We start from the raw sequence: 16,967 nt of genomic DNA on the forward strand, positions 1-16,967 counted from the left end.
GTTGTTGACTTAACAAATTGACACTCTTGTTTATGGCATCAGTAATCACCCTAGGCTCTTGTCATGAGTTTCCAAGGCTATGGAAGCCCCCTGAATTCACTGACTCTGATAATATTTAGACAAGGCCATGGTCAAAGTGGAAGTTCTCTCCTCCCTTCAGAGAAAGGTACCTCCTTCTTTGATGACCCGTTCTTTCCACTGGGATCTCACTTGTGGAGATCTTTCATTTTTTTTTTTTCCCCAGAGTGTCTTGGCTTTCCATGCCTGAAATACTCTCATGGGCTTTTCAGCTGGATCCGCATGCCTTAAGGGCTGATTCTGAGGCCAGAGTGCTGTTTAGGACATCTGCCATTCTATGGGTCTGCTATGTATCTCACTTCCCATGTTGGATCATTCTCTCCCTTTTTGATTCTATCAGCTAGTATTTGCAGACACTATTCTTGTTTATGTGATCCCTTTGGTTCTTAGTCCTATCATTATGATCAATTGTGCACAGAAATTGATCACTGGGACTAGTGAGATGGCATTGGTACATGCCACCTTGATGGGATTGAATTGGAATCCCCTGGTATGTTTCTAACTCTACCGTTTGAGGTAAGTCAGCTTGAGCATGTCCCGAATTGCACATCTCTTCTAATGAAGAACTGGATTAAGGATTCCTCTGGGTTGCCTTTAGAAATCTCTCTTTTTTTTAAATAATAGGTAAAATCCAACAATTTTATGTAGTACAAGCAAGTGGTATTTATCCCACGTAAGCAAGGCTGTCAGCATTTTAAAAAATCAATAAATTGGACATACTACACAAACTGCAAAAATGTTAAATGGTTACATCAACTTTTATAAAAGATATTTGGCATAGAAAAACTGAGCAAACAAGAAACAGAAGAGAAATTCCTCATCTAGATAAAGAATATCTACCAAAACCAACTTTAATAGTGAAATTGGACAGTTTTCCCTTAAGTTGGGGAAAGGCGGAAGTGTCTTTTTCTCACCACTACTTTTCAATATTATGGTGGAATTACTAGACAGTGCAGTAACACAAAGAAAGGATACAAAATGCATACATATTGGGAAGGAAGACATAAAACTGCTAGCAAATGTCATTATTGCATGTATAGAAAATTCAAAAGTACATCATAAGTACCCCTGGAACAATGTTAGTGTAGCAAAGTGGCGAATTACATGTACAATTTAATTGTTGTTCCATGTATGGGTAAGAGCTAGGATTTGAAATTTAAAAACAAAATAAAGCATCATTTAAAATTGCATCAGGTTAAAAAGCAAATCCCAATCGGTGTCTTTTAACTGGACAGTTCAGGCCATTAACGTTCAATGTGACTAATGAAAAGTGGTAACTTTGCCCTGCCATTTGCCAAAGATAAGTTCTAATATATGCTTTGAATTCCCTGTGATCTTTTGCTGTGAGGTTTCCTTCCTTTATCTTCTTTCATACTGATGACCGTGTTTCTTTGTTTCTGTGTGTAACACATCTTTAAGCATCTGTTGCAGGGCTGGACGAGTGGCGACAAATTCTTTCAATTTCTGTTTGTTATGAAACGTCTTTATTTCACCTTCATTCACAAATGATAGCTTTGCAGGATATAATATTCTGGGCTGGCAGTTTTTCTCTCTTAGTACCTGGGCTATATCTCGCCATTCCCTTCTAGCTTGTAGAGTTTCTGATGAGAAGTCAGCAGTGAGTCTGATTGGCGATCCTCTGAAAGTAATCTGACGTTTCTCTCTTGCACATTTTAGGATCTTTTCTTTATGTTTCACTGTGGAGAGTTTAATTACAACGTGTCGTGGTGAGGATCTCTTTTGGTCGTGTTTATTAGGGGTTCTGTGGGCTTCCTGTACTAGGATTTCTCTGTCCTTCTCCAAACCTGGGAAATTTTCTGCTAATATCTCACTAAAAAGGCCTTCTAATCCTTTCTCCCTCTCCATGCCTTCAGGAACTCCTAGAACCCGAATGTTGGTTTTTTTAATAGTATCCTGAAGATTCCTGACAATATGTTTTAGATTTCTAATTTCCTCTTCTTTTCTTTGATCTGACTGTATCCTTTCCTGTTCTCTGTCTTCTAAGTCCGATATTCTCTCTTCTGCTTCACCCATTCTGTTTGTAAGGCTCTCTATTGTGTTTTTCATTTGATCTATTGAATTCTTTACTTCAGTCACTATCACAGTTTCCTGTTGTACTAATTGTTTCGTTTCATTTTGATTCCTCCTTAACATTTCATTTTCACGAGAGAGATTTTCTATCTTGTCCATTAAGGCTTTATGTAGTTCAAGAATTTGTTTTTGAGAACTTCTTAATGCTCTTATCAATTTTTTGAGATCTGCTTCTTGCATTTCTTCTATGTCATCATCTTCATAATCTTGAATTGGGGTGTCTTTTTCATTTGAGGGTGTCATGGTGACTTCCTTGTTTTTATTACCTCGGTTTTTGCATTTGTTATTTGGCATATTGGAGATATTTGGTTTCTTCACTGTGGTGCTTTTTCTTGTTATACTATGACTCTAGATTAAGTGGACTATCTGTTTTTGATGGAGCCTTAGGGCTTGAGATGGGTGTGGCCTGAGAGCTCTGTTTGGTGTCCCAAAGGTGACACTCCCAGGTTAGGAGTGGTATATCTCTCTTTCTCTCTCTTTCTTTTTTTGATTCAAGAGGGAAGTAATTCCACACAGCTGAACGAAGTTGGAGGTAGTTAGCAGGCAAATGATATACCCACAGGAGCCAGAGATCGGAAGCTCTTTCCCAAGGACCACACAGGGAATCTGTTTGGCCCTCAGAGTGGGTTCAAATTCTCCTTCAGTCTCCCACTGGGTTGCCAAAGTTACGGAATTGTAGTGTCTCTGGAGAGTACTCAGGTGAATTCCGTGAGTTCTCTCCCCCACCGTCTCTTTTTTCACAGTCTCAGTTCAGTAGCACCACAAATTTACTAGGTCCTAATCTCCTGTTAATTCGCCCCGCCCAGAGTCAGGGTTTTCTGCTAGGCTCAGGGCCGGTGCAGACCTGAGGTCGCTCTGCTTATGACGTATGTCCAAGATGGCGCCTGCTCTTTGTCTTGCTCGCCCTTGAGAGGTGAGCAGAGAGAGAGAAACCCGTGTCCGTACCAGTCACCTTTTTTTTTTTTTTCTCTCTCTCTCTCTCTTCCAGTTAGCCTGGTGAACTTTTCCCCCCCGGGGGTCGTTCCCTCTAGTCTCCTCTCTCTGCTTGCCTGCCGGTGTCTCGGGCTATTGAGGTTCGGCTCACCTTGCGTTCCAGCGCTGGTGTGTTGAGTCTGCCGCTGGTGTCCCGAACTGTGGGCTCCCACGCTCTCCACACAGGTCCGCTGTGAATCACGCGTTCTGGAAGAGTTTCTTCTGCTGTTTCCTCCCCTACTCTTCCTTGAACCTGCAGTATCTCCACTTTTATTAAACTATCTCTCCCTGGACTATCAGTGTGCTCCCTTCCTATTCCGCCATCTTGCCTCTCTCCCCTGTATCTCTTCTCACTAACTTGCTACATTCTGTTCTCTCTACAAACACTGGCTGTTATCAGTAGCACCACAGCAAATATGGAAACCTGGCTGCCTACCAGCTGGACAAGAAACAACACAGCAAAGTGGCAGAACACAAATGAGGAAGACTGGGGACAAAGTGGACAGAGGAGGAGGAGAAAAAGGAGGAGAGAGAGAATCTTCCATCCACTGGTTCTGGTTCACTCCCCAAATGGCTGCAACAGCCAGGGCTGAGCCAGGCAAAGCCAGGAGCCAGGTGCTTCTTCTAGGTCTCCCACATGGGTGCAGGGGCCCAAGCATTTGAGCCATCATCCACTGCTTTCCCAGGCCATTAGTAGGGAGCTGGACCAGTGGTGAGTGGCTGGGACATGAATGGGTGCCCACATGGGATGCTGGCATCACAGATATAGTTTACCCACTACGACACAGTGCCAGCCCCAAACAGGCATCCCTTACTCCCTCCCACAGCTGGCCTGAGGCCACCGCTAGTTAACTTCCTGTCTCTGTGGCCTTGCCTATCCTGAACATGTCACATAAACGAAATCATGCGACACGTGGCCGTTTGTGACTAGCCTCTTCCACTCAGCCTAGTGTTCTGAATGTTCTGGAATATGGTCCCACCTCCCTGTGTTGGAACTGTTTTCACAGAACTCCCAGGAGGCACACAGGGGAGGTGCTAACCCAGGAAATCATGCTGGCACCTTTGTCACAGTCTGGTTCCAATGACCTTGCATCCCTCCCCCGCTCCATGGCACTCCACAGGGAACCTCTCACAGCTGTCTGCTTCCCAGGGCTCCAGCACAGAGCACGCCGAGAGGAGGGGCAGCGGCTGGCGGGGTGGCGCTGCCCATTGCTCCCTGGCCTCCTCCGAACAAGCGCGGGAGGCCCCCATCTCTGGGGTCAGCCGGCTCTGTTCTCCAGGCCCTGGCTGCCCTCCCCTCCCCTTGGATGGGCAGATGGTTCAGCTGCACCTGCTTCCCCTATGCAGCCTGGAAAGAGCTGAGCCAGCAGGTCCCAAGGTTCTGACTTGGGTCATTTAGAACCTGGATCATTTCCATAAAATTTAAATGGAAAGGAGCTTTGAGTGAAGTGAGCCAGAAAACAAACGGGAAAGCAAATAGGCCACATGGCCTCCACGCAGGGTCAGTCACGGTTGAACAAGTGTGACTCACATCCACCAACGACCTCCAGAGCCCAGTGATAGGAATTTAGGAGATGACCTGCAAGCTCAGGCCACCGTGGCTGGTATTCTGCCTCATCCAATCTCCGGCAGGGCCTCTGCCATGTTCACAATCAGATGGGGGACCCAAGGCAGCCCTGCTCACTAGCCAACACAACGCCTGTACGCGCAGAGCGCTGGATCCACTGCACATTGTGGTCTCTCATCAGCACCGTCCCATGGAGGCGTGCACACAGGTGTAAATGCCCTTCATGTGCCTTGTTTAGGGACACACAGAGAAGCCGTTCGCCACGTGGTCCCCCCAGTGCCTGGCACGGCCCCACAGAAAGTCATTCTTTCAACAAGCTGAATGGCAAATGAGGGTACGACTTCCAGCTCATGGGAACATGGAATTCAAAGTCTCCTGCACTGCAAACAAATTTGAAATTCATGCATAAGAGAGGTTTTCAAAAAGTTCGTGAAAAATGTACACTGTGAAGAATGTGTGGATTTAAACATGCTTTGCAACAAAACACACTTCTCTTTTGGTTCAATTTTCCCATGAGGGTTTAGAAATGCCCTCCTCGAGAGAGGAGCTCTGGCTTTCAACAGATGCCTCGATCCTAATTCTGGCCGTTACCGCCGGGTGAATTATTACGCAGCCTCTCTTGCTGCTGCCTGTGACTCACTGCATCTACCTTCTGGGTGACCGTGAGGCGTGACTGCAGTGACACACGGAAAGCACTCACCATAAGATCTGGCACACAGTAGGTGCTCAGTAAAATGACCACTGTGGCTGTGGACGTTGTGCGGCGTCACCCTCCCCAGGTCTCGTGCTAAGACTGAACTTGTCCCACAACACACCCTAATCCGAGTGCACAGGTACGTGGCTCCATTGCCTGCATACCAGGATGGACCATGGAAGAGGAAGGAGGGGGAAGAACCACTACTGGAGAGGAAGAGAACACAGACAGGGAACATTGGAAGCAGGAAGACAAGGGCCCCATCTCTCCGTGTCCATGGCAAATGGCCTCCTGGGGAATTCACCAACCTCCATGGCTCTGGTTTATAAGGTCACTTCAGCTTTTGTTTTGTAAATTGAAGGCTACTTTGCAAAAATCCCAGTGCAGGGTGTAGCTGCCTCTCCAAGCTGCACTGTCTCTCATGTCCTGGCTCGAAGGCATCTCCTTTGGAGCTCCTGTGTCAGCGTCAGGGGTGCTCATTGGCCCTTCCCCTGGGACAACCCGCAACACGCAGAACACAGTAGCATCCGAAAGCCTGAACCTGTTCAACAGAGAAACAGCAGTGAAGCAGGGCCGAGAGCAGAACTGAGTCACCCACCACCCAATTCAGCCTTCAGGGGCCCTGGGGTGCATGAGTCCAGGGAAGGATACGCAGGGGCTGGCCCTGCGTGAGCCCCGGAACACATCCCCACCATTCCCTCCACACCCGGCTCAGCCATCGCGCCCACTGGGACTCCGAACAAGTCACATCACAGCCCAGTTCTCAGCTTCCAGAGCCGGGAAGGCAAGGAGAGGCGACTGAGGGCTTTTCTGGCTCCAGCCACTTGAAGGACGCCTCCTGGCTGTCTCGGCAAGGCCACTCGCGCCGCACAGTGGCTCCGCCCTCTCCTGTGTTAACTCTGCATGGACACAGCCTGACCTGCCCCTGTCCACCGCTTTCAGCAAATGGGAGCTGTGCTGATGACTAGGCTGCAGCAGGGCTCTGTTTACTCGAAGATGCTGTAACCCAGCCAGCACCTCTGACAGCCCGGCGTCTGGTGAGAACTGTGTATTCCTGTGTCCTCCTCAAAGGCGCACCCCAGACGGCAGGAAAGGGAAAACATTCAGAAAACACAAACACAGACACACATACACGGGCTCTGGAAGGAAGAAATCCAGGCCTCTGTAAGCTCAACAGCCTTGAGTCATGGTAGGAAAACCACTTCTTCTCTTGGGACCCAAATTCTCAATGGCCTGCAAGGCCCAGTTTGGATGTTACTCTCCCTCAACCCCCAGAAGTCCTGGCTAAGCCCTTGGCTAGCAGAGTTCAAGGAGAAGCGCCATGGCCATCCACCTGCAGCCCTGCAGCCCGTCCTGTAGCATCTGCAGTAACTCTTGTCCCGGCTGAGATGCTGTGGTTCTTTCTGCCTTTCACAGGCTGGGTAAGTGCCCCGTCCGTGGTTAAGTGCACGATTGCTTTCTCAGTGGAGGAATCAATGAATGAGTGCTGCTCTGGCTTAGGGTAAATTTGATTGTGTCATCTACCAAAAGCATTTACCGCGTACAGTATTCGAAAACAGAAATTGCCTACGATGAGCTCTTACGGCTGAGTCCCGGCCTCAAGATGCCATCATGCTCTTGGGCTAAAATGATTTGCAATTTACAAAATGCTGTAACAGTCGAGATGTCATATGAAATAAGGGATAATTATTAATCACAGGCACTGTGCACACTTCCAAGGATATAAGGGAGTGCATCAGCACTTGCTAACTCCCAGCAGGGGAGGGTCTAAGAGGCTGGGAAGTTGGGGGAAACCTGTTCTACACCTTGAAGCACTGCTCGGTACTCTTAAAGGTTGTACTGTAACATTGTTAGTTGCATTATTTAAATGATGTTGAATTAAAAGAAGTTTACAGGTGGGAGGGCAGGAATGGGGGAAAGAAACACTATATCCCTAAAAGCTGCACATATGAAAATTTGTATTCATTAAATTAAAACCTTCAAAAAGATAAATTGCAAAAAAAAAAAAAAGAAAAAGAAGAAGTTTACAGGGAATTTTGATATACTGGGAGGAAAAGATCATGCATGGATTTCCAAAATATGTTTGTATGAAAGTAAGCTTAGAATTGTACTTTTAGTGAACTTTTTGAAGTAGATTCTCATATATATAAAGTTACTACATGTGTTCTATCATACTTACAATGTGTTATATGCATTGCATTATTTTTTAAACTTTTTTTTTGGTTTGAGAGGCAGACAGAGACACACAGAGAGCTTCCATCCAGTGGCACACTTCCCAGATACCTACAATGGCCAGAACTGGAATAGGCCAAAGCCAAGAGCAAGGAACTCAATCCAAGCTTCCCACCTGGGTGTCAGACACCCAATTGCTTGTGCCATCGATTGCTGCCCCTCAGGGTGCACATTAGCAGGAAGCTGGAATCACAAGTAGAGCCAGGATTCCAACCCAGGCACTCTGAAATGGGATGCAGGCATCCCAACTGGCATCTTCAAGGCCAGGCCAAACGTCTACCCCCAAGCATTTAATCATCAAAACACCCTGACTCCAAGAGTTAATCACAGCCTTGGTCACTATGGCCCCAACATTGTGCACCTGCTAGGAGCAGGCTTCTCAATGCTCAAGTCAAATTCCAGCCATCAAGATGAGTTAAGTCGGCCAGCAAGGGGCCCCATGAGTGTCTCCCTAAGGTGCTAACCAGGTGATTTGTACCCTTCCACGCCCAGGAACACGTGCCCCTGCTTGTGGCCAATACGTAAGTCACCTGTGCCGCTGGGAACACTGTAATCATGATGGGTGCTTGAGCAAGAGGTATGGATGTGTTTGAGAGTGTGTGGGTGCAGGAGGGAGGTGAATGTGGGGCACGTGTTGGTACAAGCAAGTGGGAGTGGGAGCACCGGCACGAGTGTGCTGTGTGAGTGTGCACACACAAGCGTAGTGCACGCCCATGGCTGCAGTTGGCATACAATTTCATGCTCCCATTTCTTGGACCTACTTGGATCTACTGAGTCAGAGTTCTCCAAATATTTATGGTAGCAAATACTACCAAGTTGTAAAATATATATATGTATGCTTATTTCCTTATAAATTAGAAACAGGTACCGCTAGCAATCCACATATTAAATATTAAAGAGAAGTCACTTAATTTCTTACATACAAAAGTGAATACAGAGGGAAGGTGTATTTTCTGCTTCCCAAATCCCAGCAGCTCGTCTCATCACTGTGTGCCAATGCACATCAACACTACTGTGCAGGCCACCCCTCTGAGCCACAACTGTCCCTAACTTTGTCTCTCAGCCCACTGTGGGGGGGGGGGGCACACGCCCCCTGCTGAGGGTTAGCGCTGGGTCCCTGGGAGCAAACGGCAAAGGTGGCATTGGGAAGCGGTCTGTGCTCTTTTGCTCATGAAGACAATCTGCAATTTGAACGGCTGATGCCAATTTCTGGGAGGTGGACAGGAGAAAAGGAGGAAGGCAGGAAGGCAGAGAGCGGAGTTCTAAGACAACGAGTAAGCAAGGAGACTCGGCGGCTCTCTCGGAGGCAGGGGAGAGCACTGACATGCTTTCTGGAAGTTGTTGCTGGTGGTTCACCGCCAGTCCTGCACGGAGAGGGGCTGGCTCATGCCCACCCGCCACGCTCCAGCCAGCACGCCTTCCAGGGCAGTAGCTGACTGCTGCTGGAGTCATTTAGGTGACATGGCTTTGAAAGTCCGAGAGGCCTGTCTAGGAGAGCTGCTCGGATGCAAGAGAGGCAAGGGGGAGTCACATCGGCCCCAAGGCCCCGTCTCGGGAGGCCCGGTCAGGGAGTGAAACAGCACCCCAGGGAAGGTGGGGGTGCTGGCTTTCTACAAGCCTCGTCTGCTGTCAGTATCCGGGTGCTACCGAGACGTAGACCTCAGGTCTGTAACACCACCACTCTGGTTACATCACGTTTCTCTTTCCCAAACCCACCTAGGGAAGCCTGCAAGGGACCCTGGGAACAAGGCCCCCAAGGGGGTAACCTACAGAGGTCTGCTTGGGGTTGGTTTCATGCTTTACATTTTTCAGGAGAAGAAACATTTTCCCGGAGAGTGACCGCCCAGACCTCCCGCGCCCTCCCCCACCCAGCCCCTCCCTCCCCGGGCTGCATTTCACTGGCACATCAGGGCTGGATACAGTTGGAGCCAGTGCAGAACGAGCCTGCTGCGCTGGATTCCTGAGTGTTGACTTGGCCACAAGACTCCACGAGGGCAGAGGGCTCAATGTTTGCCAGTGAGTAACGGATGAGGTGCCCGCCAGGCCTCACTGGGTGAGAAGACCTGGCCCCTGCCCTCAGCGGTTTCCACTCTGATATATCACAAACAGGGCCAGTGTTGGAGAGACCAAAAATGAGAAGCAAGCTGGCATGATTCTCTAAATATAAGCTTTCTCAGTGGGAGCCTACTTGCACACTTGTTTACGTTGTTCTGCCTGTTGTTGAATAAAGCACAGTACAATGAGCTTATGGTCCAATAATCAAGAAAAGGCAGCATTCAGGCAAAGGAGAAGGGTTCCATGAGTTGGCAAAGAATCCAAACTGAAGGCCAGGAGGTATTTGCTAACTGAATGAGTGACTGCTCGCAGGACTGGCCAGGGTGAGGAGACAGTACCAAGATGTTCCCAGGGCCCCAAGAGCTGAGCCAGGAGAGCAAGGTGGGAATCTCAAAGAGAGCTGCAGAGTGGGAGGGAGCAGGCAGGGTCAGGTTCACCCAGCTCATGGCTTGGTTTTGCCTGTTTGCTCAGAGGGCTGACAGTGAGCAGCACCACTTCTGATTCTCAGAGGTGCCCAATCCCAGAGGCTGAGCTAAGCAGTCACAGGAGTTTTCAGAAAATCATGACATACACTGGATGGCCAGAGAGCACCCTCACCCCAGCCAAGCTGTCCACACCGGCTTCTAAAGGGTTAGATGCCACCCCACCAAGCCTGCCCGGAGACACAGAGCTGCAGTGTCCCACAAGCACAGGGTTACACGTGAGCGTGGACAGTCTGTGGTTCTTTATTCCTGGGGCCATACTGGGTGCTGAGAGTGCAACAGGATCAGAGAGAAGGGGGAGAGGAGGAAGGGGATGGAGACTTCTGGGGCTCAGAGGGTGGGGCTGCCTGAACCCCATTAACAGAGGATCCAGCATAGAATGTTCTCACCGCCGAGGAGCCAACGTGGCAGCGGGAGCAGACCTGGGGACCAGTGACACCTGCATGCTGCTCCCAGATGCCTGTGGTCATTGGCTGAGCCTCGGTTTCCTCCTCTCTAAAAGAAGGGAGAAGATCTTCCTTCCGGAGTTCGGATGGCGTTTAGAAGGATCTCGTTATAAAGCACGGGGCACACAGAGGGCACTCAGTAACGGCAGGTGTCATCAGGATGATGGCATACACCTAAGAGATGTCTTTTTAAACCAAACCACCCAAAATGTAGAGTGGTCAGGTTCCAGCCCCATACATAACACTGCGGCTTAGGTTGGCCTCACGCAGCGACACAGGAGGCCGTGGGAGTAGTCGCTGATGACCTCTAGGATGGGACACAGCTAGAGTCAGGACACTAGCAGTTCCGACAACACCCCCCAAACAGGTATTTTTATGTTGGTGCCATTAGAAAACCATAAAGGAAGGGAAAGGGTTTTAGACAAGTAGATAAACTATAACTGCGATGGAAGTGGAATCTTCACTTCCAAGCCAGGTGGTCACCTTGCTCAGGCCCTGGGCACAACCCTTCATCCGGGATCACAGCCTGAGGCAGGCCACGGAAGGAGGCCCAACATCTGTGGAGCTCACAGCCGACCACTGACGCTTTGCGCCTGCGTGGGCTCTGGTCTTGAGGGTGGAGACTCCATACGGCTGCTCTGGCAGGTGCTTGGCAGATGCCTGCTCCTTGTGGCTTCACAGTCGGAGGGACAGGCAAAGCCAGAGCCTTTGTTCCTGCCTCTTCTAACACAGAGACCCCTCGGAGGCTTGGGCTGGAGAAGTCTCTCAGATGGGCAGGGGGCCCTCCAAATCAGGGTGAGGAACATCCTACCGGGGTGGGGGGTGGGGAGTGGGGAGTGGGGAGGCCAGGGGTCTGGCTCTGCCAAGGCAGTTGCAGGTGGGACTCAAAATTCAATAAATCTATAACAAGTTGATTTTTAAGTTGATCATTTTGTATGGCCCCTGAATGAAGTTATAAATACACAAATGACCCTTAGCAGAAAAAAGCTTCCCCACCCCTGCCCAACAGAAATATTAACTGGTCCCCCAAAACTATGCTTCACAACTCAAATTAAATGGACCCCTTGGGACGCAAAAAGTGGCAGGGGCCGCAGACTGCCTTGGTGTAAGGTGGGGGAAACCAGGCTGTGTTTTCTGCACCCATGCGCCGTGGCCACACGGGGGCACCCAAGTCAACACCTTAGCTCTGGCCTCCCGCTGGCCTCCTAAATAACCTGGAGGAGGTGGAGGAGGTGGTGAGAGCCAGGCCTGCTGGAGGATGCGTCCTCGCTTGGCCACCGCCCCCAAGACAGGGACCAGGGCAGATGGCCCTCGGCCACTCCAGACCTGAGTGGGTGCCGGCCCCAAGGTTTCCCTCACTTTCTAAGCATGATCCAGGCACCACAAGGGGCACAGGGCACTGAGTTGCACAGGGAGGTGAATGAATGACTGCAGTTTCCATGGAAAATAACTCCTTCCCTGGGGAGCTGGAGAGGCACTGCAGGGCAACTGCCCTTTTTTGCAGGGGTCACCCCGGTGTCCTTGGCCTTCTGGCCTGGCCCTTTCAGGGTGAAGAACTCAGCCACTGCTGCAGGGCTCCAGGCTGTTGGGTCTCTCAATGGAGTCCCCCTCACCACCCATGGGCAGCCGCCTCCTCACCCACCAAGGGGAACCCCAAGATTCCAGCCCCAAACTCCCAATGGCAGCAGGAACCATGAGGCCCAGCCAAGTCTGCATTCCAGGCTCTGGGACCATTTTAATTTTTAATTATTTTCACTTTATTTGAAATACAGAGAGAAGGAGAGAGACAGAGAGATCTTCTATCTGCAACAGCCAGGACTGGGCCAGGCTGAAGCCTGGAGCCTGGAACCCAATCTAGGTCTCCCATGCAGGTAGCAGAGAGCCAGGAACTTGAGCCACCATCTGTTCATTCTCAGGAAGCTGGCTGGGGAGTGGAGGAGCATGTTGGTAGGGGACGCAGGCATCCCAAGAGGCAACTTAGCCGCTGCACGAAACGCCACTGGTGGACCCATTTTAACGGGAATGCAGGATCCGAATGCACTGACCCAGGAAGCAACAGAAGGGAAGGCTATTTTGATCGCTGGCTCCTATCACAGAAGAGTTCAGTTAAGCTGCAGTCTGTTTGAAGATTTGGGAAAAGAAAAAACATTTTTATTTTGTTTATAAACATGGACTAGAACACAAGTGTTCAAGTATTAGGATTTTTTTTCTAGATAAGATAGTACTTCAAAGAAGTTCTTCACTTGAGAGCAACTCTGGATGTGACCATTTTCCTCTCCCTTATTTGTAAGTGGAAGAGTGGTTAATAAAAAAGGCATTGCAAAGCAGAGAATCATGGAAAAGACGACAACGTACTTTAAATATTTTAACTGGCAGCATGCACTCAAACTTAGAACAGTTATCTGAAAACAAATATGTACGCTGATTTGCCAGCAGCTGAAGGCCAAGGTCTTTAAGGTATAGCTCCTATTTTGAGTTCTGCATTTCTCTCCTAGATAATGGGTCATCTAATGATTTCCAATTTTGATTTCTTTCTAGCAGAGCAGAAACTAAAAGATATTTATGAAGTCATCTATGTCCAGGATCTTCTTAGAGATTTATTACCTAACTCCTAGTATTTTATTGTTTTCTCTCTCGCCTGTGATTCAAGAATAATTTTATCAACTCAAGTTCCACTCTTTCCATCCCATGCGTGTTAGCTTTCCTAGAAAATTTTTCTTTTCACATGCATATCTCAGTAGCTTCATAAGATTTTGTCAAAGTCATGTAATTGCAATAAGAGCAATTAGCATGCAACTTTTGATAAAAATATAACTGAAATCATGGGATGGAGGTGCATAGGGAGAGTAGAGGCTTCATTGTGGGTGATAAGATGGCTGCGTTCTTACAATGGCCTACCCCATAGCCACACAAGCGAACAAGCAACAACACAGGACATGGATGATGAGTCTCAGAAACACAACGCTGACTGGAAGAAACCAGATAGGCAAGAGTATATACCGTGCGAGGCCATCTATTTCAAGTTTAAAGCCAAGAAAGGCTACTCTTGGAAGTCAAGTGACTGGCGGGGGCGAGGGGTGGTCCCTCCATTCCTTCCTCTGCAAGCTGCTCGCGTGGCGTCTGCGCCTGGGAAAAGCCAGCGAGCGCCACGCTCTCCAGCTGCGCGTTTTCCCGTGGGTCTGGATTATTCCACCAAAGACATGAACAAAGGCAGCCGGATGCAGTGCTGCATTTGCTGAATGGATCCATCACAGAATACTTAGGACACGAGAGTGTGGGGATGTTACGCCCTAATGGGACAGCGGTGAAGCAAAGCAATGCGTGCACTTCAAGGAGCACATCGCTGCCCCTCAGGGAGCTGTCTTGAAGGGGGGCTACGTAGGCCAACGGGCTGACACTAGAAGGTGGCGTTGGAGCATTTACTACTTAGCTCATTCATCTTGCCATCGAATCACACAGAGCCTTGTTTCAAATGCCTCGTGAGTGTGCAACCTTAACTATAAGCTCCCTGAAGGCAGGAACTCTCGGGAGAGTTCTCTAGCATCAGTCCCATCACCCAGCACAGAGCAAGGTATGCCATAACTAGCAAAACCACTCATTTAATGCCCGTACCCCATCATACTAGGACCATATGACAATGATATGAAGGTGTCAGCAGTGAGTGCAGCAACTGGTGGAAGAAATCCCCAAATGGCAATCCAAGGGCAACTTTATCATCAACTGAGAGCTTGCACTTTTTTTTTTTACAGGCAGAGTGGACAGTAAGAGAGTGAGAGAGTGAGAGAGAGAGGTCTTCCTTTGCCGTTGGTTCACTCTCCAATGGCCGCCACGGCCGGCGCGCTGCGGCCGGCGCACCGCGCTGATCCGAAGGCAGGAGCTAGGTGCTTCTCCTGGTCTCCCATGCGGGTGCAGGGCCCAAGCACTTGGGCCATCCTCCACTGTACTCCCAGGCCACAGCAGAGAGCTGGCCTGGAAGAGGGGCAACCGGGACAGAATCTGGCGCCCTGACTGGGACTAGAACCTGGTGTGCCAGCACCGCTAGGCGGAGGATTAGCCTAGTTAGCCATGGTGCCAGCTGAGAGCTTGCACTTTAAAGCACGGTGGATCTCAGCCATGCAATCCCAGAGTGGGGAAGCAGTGGCTTCACGGGGTTGGTGTGAGGATGACCCAGGGTACATGAAGTGGAGGTAAGGAAAGGGGCTGGGGAATCAGGGATGCAATTGTGTGCCAACAGCATCCCAGCAAGTACGATAAGCTGCCTTCTTCCAAACCCTTGTGCAACATGACCCTGAGCAGAGGAGAGATGGGAGAGGACTCTGACCCCCCTACCCATCCACGTTTTGTGTCCTCAACCCTTCCTGGAGGCAGTCCCTAGGCGGACTAGACACCAGCACCCCTGACCTGGCCCCTGGACTCCCTTCTGCACGCACAGGCTCCTGAGTGGGAAAACGCCAAACTGGCACCTGTTGCATGGACTTCAGCATCATAGGTCATCCAGGGCCAGTGATCTGTTCCCCATGGTGAGGCGGAAGAATTCACCACAGGTAACTGCAACTGCCATGTCCTCCACAGACCCCATACCAACATGCAAGCTGGAAAGTGGGCAGAGATGATCCTTCCTGGAGCTGCCTGAGTGAGGAAGGAAGGGTGCCCTGTATGATGGAGCAAGGGATGCCCCCGTCTCACCACCCAGGGGCACGGCAGAGTCTTGGGAGGGCTGGATTCTGCAGATGTGGCCTGTGTTTGTACGAAAGTTTCACTGAGCACCCAACAGGAGCAATCACTCAGATGGTCTGTATCTGCCACTAGCTAACCATGTAGCGTCAGGTAAATTTTCTGGACATTGCTGGCCTTCATTTCTTCATTTTTAAACTAGTAATTAGTGCCAGGTCATCTCCCACATCCCTTACCAACTTCTGATTCTCAAATCACCGAAGTTAACCTTCCTCTATTTCTAACTCACTCATGACATCTTGTTCTGCTATCTTTAGAGTCTGCGTGTCCTCATTTGCGGAGTGTCACACAGAGCAGTAATCAGGTGACAAATGAGTTAGACGCAAGTGTCATCTGACAGCCAAAGGAGATCGACAGAAGCCTGGATAATAGGAGGAGGGCTCATTTCTCACACTTGACTTTCCAGAAACCATAGCAGGCCACCTCCGGTTTGTCTATTTATTGCTCCATTGAATGATTCATGCATTCAACAAGCAAGGATTTGGTGCCATCGTGGCCCAGGCACTACGCAGGGCAGGGGGAGACACTAAGATAGGTTTGATCAAGGCCCCGCCCTCTGGGCTCTCATGCTCTGTAGGAAATGGGTGAAAGGCAGTGAACATGAATCACACACAATGCAGCACCAAAAAGGAGTGAGCACGTGGTAGGCAGAGGGAGAGAAGCCAGGAGTAAAGATGCAAGAGGAGGGTGGGAGATAATTGACGGAGTGAGATTCTGGGCATGGGGACCACACTGGGGATGGAGCTGGAAGAAAGCAGTATTCTTGGGATCTGTCAGAAAAATCCCAATGTAACCAATTTCCGGGGCAGAAGGAGCCCTTTGATAATTTTAGGTTTCCAAGTGTCTGGCTTTGGGAGAAGTCAGAGTCTGTTTTTTTTTTTTTTTTTTAAGCATCTAAACACCTGGGCTCCCACCTGACACTGCTCCTCCTGCCCTGCGGGGGCAGCTGCTCTCTGCAGCTTCTCTCTGATGCTCCCTTCTGGGTTTCTGCTGGCCAAATCCAGTCCCGGAGGGGGATGAGTGAGAACTGAACATGGTGAAGAAGCCCACAGCAATGGAGAGTACACACCAGAGTACAATTATTTATACACGGGCATCTTCCACCGGGGGAATTGCTCCCCGGCTGCTCTTTGGTGTCTCCCACTAAGACTAAAGCCTCGCTCCTTCTTCACTTTTCCATTCCAATTAGCTACATATTTTTAGCACGTGTTACATAAGGCTCATCTGCCCAAATTCGTTGGCTGGGGGCCCTTTCTCTGCTCTGATCTCACTGGTGGATGGACCCGCACGGTAGGATGACGAGCGGACCATGGCAAGTCTGTAAATAGCCTGCCCGAGGAGGGGTGGATGGGAAGAGAGCTCTCGAGATGAAGCGAGGGTTTGTATTTGGCGTGCCAGGGCTAAATCCATCCCTTCTAAAAGAGGAAAGCAAAAAGAACGTACACTTCCAAAGCGAACTGCAGCCTGCTCGGCTGGGGCTGCTCCGCCTACAACAAACACAGGAGGATGAGCTGCGCGAGGCAGGCAGCAGGTGGGGCCGGGCAGCCACAGAGGTGTCCCCAGGCTGGCTCCGGGGTCTTCGGGGGCTGCAGTGGCTGCACACGGGCCTCACCATG

At 49.8% G+C, this 16,967-nt stretch overlaps 1 protein-coding gene and 1 long non-coding RNA gene across 5 annotated transcripts in view; both read right to left on the reverse strand.

Moving 5' to 3' along the window:
• The window catches only part of PRKCE (protein kinase C epsilon), a 505,242-nt gene that overhangs the window by 222,076 nt on the left and 266,199 nt on the right, over positions 1–16,967 (reverse strand).
• LOC149128116 (uncharacterized) overlaps positions 12,357–16,967 on the reverse strand; it is an 85,005-nt gene continuing 80,394 nt past the window's right edge. Inside the window, exon 2 of the long non-coding RNA XR_016230401.1 lies at positions 12,357–12,735. This is a non-coding gene — a long non-coding RNA (uncharacterized LOC149128116). The remainder of the gene's footprint in view (positions 12,736–16,967) is intronic.

This window comes from Oryctolagus cuniculus, chromosome 2, assembly GCF_051225735.1.
Source record: "Oryctolagus cuniculus isolate XC-2025 breed Fujian yellow rabbit chromosome 2, ASM5122573v1, whole genome shotgun sequence".
In the NCBI taxonomy this organism is placed as follows: Eukaryota; Metazoa; Chordata; class Mammalia; order Lagomorpha; family Leporidae; genus Oryctolagus; species Oryctolagus cuniculus.